The sequence below is a fragment of the Anneissia japonica genome, unplaced genomic scaffold (assembly GCF_011630105.1).
Source record: "Anneissia japonica isolate Jap-2015-1 unplaced genomic scaffold, ASM1163010v1 scaffold4751_len126671_cov214, whole genome shotgun sequence".
Classification (NCBI taxonomy): domain Eukaryota; kingdom Metazoa; phylum Echinodermata; class Crinoidea; order Comatulida; family Comatulidae; genus Anneissia; species Anneissia japonica.
In genome coordinates this window covers 64,630-67,572 of record NW_022749460.1, presented here as the reverse complement: position 1 = coordinate 67,572, position 2,943 = coordinate 64,630, and the positions used below count along the sequence as shown (strand labels likewise).

Genomic DNA, 2,943 nt, shown 5'->3' with positions numbered 1-2,943 from the left:
GTACTGGGTTCTTTATAGTGCACCCGAGCCATTGTATACACTGGGCCTACGGTTTATAGTCCTTATCCGAGAAGACTTGTTCTACCACCAGAACCATAGGCGAGCGTGCCGTTCGAACCAGCGCCGATGGCTATAGCTTTCGGCGCCCCTGCTAACCGCTCGAATATTAGGCCTATACTATCTTAGGTTTATGGGGTACAGTAGTATTTAAAATTTGGGGTCCAAATATTATAATAGGGGTAATAAAAAATGAGAGGCAATCAGAAGATTACTTTTCTCACAAATAACATAGCGCAGTCTTGTCCTTTCCACATTATGCGTTGGCATGAGCCAGGGTCTTTATGGCGTTCATGGATTTGGGGTCAAATGTCAATAAGGATAATTTCCAGATTAAATATCTTTCTTCACAGGCAAATGATTGGACCCATTTCAAGAACCAGTGACACTGCCACCCAACAAACTGAGGACAAGGATTACATAAGGGTCATTATGGTTATTTTTGTTATAATTGTCCCTTTGAGCTCGAATTTATTAGGAATGATACTTAGGATCTCCCAAACAGCCCATTACCTTATCTTGTTAAAATTAACTCTATCGATTTGTAACTTTCTCCCCCCCCCCCTCCCCGGGTTTGACGCTTGCGGTAAATCAGCGGTTCAGTAATTCCCCCTCCTTTTTTTGTATTCTTCTTCCTGATGTTTTCTGTCCTTCTGTGCTTTTTTTGTTTTCCTTTGCTTTGAGTGTGTCCTTTTGGAGCTTGTTTACCAATTTGTGAATGCTTTTATTTTTTGATGTGAATTTGTAAAACCTTTTTCTGTAATTTTAATGTAAATTTCCTATTATGTCTGATGTGCTTCATGCTTTTTGATGTTATTGATGTTTAGCGTAATTCGCAATTCTTTAATTTAATGGTTTGATGCAATAAATTAAATTATTTAATAATAATAATTATAATTATAATAATTATAATAATAATAATAATTACTGTAGCAATCATTTATAATTATATAATAATTATAACAATAACAGATTGCTATAGTATTATTATTTATAATTCTGTAGTTTAATTCTCTTGTTTTTTATCTAAACTATTTTATGTAAATGTTAATGTAATTTTCCTATTTTGTTGTTGTCACATAATTCGTAATTCAGCCTTTTTGGCTGCCATGTTCTATGGTTTTTATGAATTTTGGAATTTTTAAATTTAAATGTAATACTATTATATATAGATTAAGTTACTCCTCATCCAACACATCAAAATTCATAATTGAGAATAGGCTAAGGTCAGGGGTCACATACTGTAGGCCATTAGGGTTGGTTTTTACACATTGTCCATTTCAACTTAAATCTACTAGGAATGATCTTCTAAAAGCGAAATATACTCATCATTCCATAGGGTCAGAGGTCAATTTCACTACTAGAGGAAAATGATTTTGCAAATTTCAATAAAACTTGGGTCATTTAGAACAGTGCAGGCTGAAGTCAGGCATTACATAGGGGTAATTAGAGTACATTTTTCAAAATTCTCCATTTGAGTTCAAAATTCCCATAGGTTAAAGTTCAAAGTTCAGTCATAAATTTTACAATTATTCATGTACACAAATTACTTAAGGATATTCCACAAGGCATTGTGAACATGTTAACTATACTCTGAATTTCATTTTAACAAAGGTGTCAAAGGTCACAAAATTCCATTAGGGTAAAAACTCAAAATATTGCTGACTGGGTTCATCTTCTATTGAACATGACAAATTATTTAGATGCCTTATTTTGTCTGTATTTTAAAGTTTGATTTATGTCAATGTTTATCGCTTTTATTGTGTTTCCACCAATCCTTTTATTATTGAATGTGTACCGGTATGTTGTTATAATATTGTTATTAATAGGCCTTATTATTGTTATTAATGTTTTTTTCGCATTTTTTACTTCTATTCTTTTAGCCTCATTTTGTCTGTAGTTTAAAGTTTTATTTTATTTGGTTTATTGCCGTTTTGGTATATATTGCCGTTTTGGTCCATTGCCGTTCTGGTCAAAAAGTGTAGCCGTTTTGGTTTATTACCAGTATGGTAATTGCCGTTTTGACTAGAAAGCATACTCTTTGACAATACTTTAAAGTAGGCCTAAAGAAAATTGCTGTTGAACTCGGCAAATTCAATATCTTATTTCGGAACAAGATTTTCATACGACAACCAACCATTCATTTATTCATCCATTCATTTATTCATTCATTCATTCATTCATTCATTCAATACTCTTATTTCAGAATAAAATTACCACACAACTAAATTACCTTTTTTATAATAATAATAATAATAATAATAATAATAATAATAATAATAATAATAATAATAATAATAATAATAATAATAATAATAATAATAATAATTGATAAACTTACTGAATATGTGACCATTAAATAGGTTTATTTCGACTTCTTGTACGTTACATCTTCATGGTATACGCCCTCTATACAACGATTTGATATTAAATGCAACTACCCGTGTTTTTACGACCAAGTGAACTGCACTTTGCTCTTGAACACACACGTCGTAAGGTTGTGGACTCTGTGATACTATGTTGGTGTTCCTATAAACAAAAAGTAAATACAATTTCAAATTGTTCAACGATACCAAACTTGAGCATTACAACGCGTAATCGTTGTAAGGATCCAGATTGGGGGAGAGCTGCCTTACGCAACCATATACCTCCTTTGGTAATACTTTGTGGAAATCCTTGATTGAACGTTGAATACCTTTACTACGTTACAAGTAAGTACTGTACAAATTACGTGCGTCCGCTTAAAGCACACTTGACACATATGAACTTGATTAATATCAAACAATATTACATTGGTTGATGTCAACAGCTCTAGATATTTGTTAAACAGTTTATCGTCATGATGAACACCAATCTTTTAAAGCGGCGTTCCGCAAACTATAGGCC

General features: G+C 32.3%; 2 protein-coding genes across 2 annotated transcripts in view; one reads left to right on the top strand and one right to left on the bottom strand.

The window, feature by feature from the left end:
- LOC117121094 (delphilin-like) overlaps positions 1-2,537 on the bottom strand; it is a 74,718-nt gene extending 72,181 nt beyond the window's left edge. Inside the window, exon 1 of the mRNA XM_033266196.1 lies at positions 2,399-2,537. The gene's annotated coding sequence lies outside the window, so the exon portion shown is untranslated. The remainder of the gene's footprint in view (positions 1-2,398) is intronic.
- A 94-nt stretch (positions 2,538-2,631) lies between these two features.
- The window catches only part of LOC117121096 (cytoglobin-like), a 34,318-nt gene continuing 34,006 nt past the window's right edge, over positions 2,632-2,943 (top strand). The window contains exon 1 of the mRNA XM_033266201.1: positions 2,632-2,768. The gene's annotated coding sequence lies outside the window, so the exon portion shown is untranslated. The remainder of the gene's footprint in view (positions 2,769-2,943) is intronic.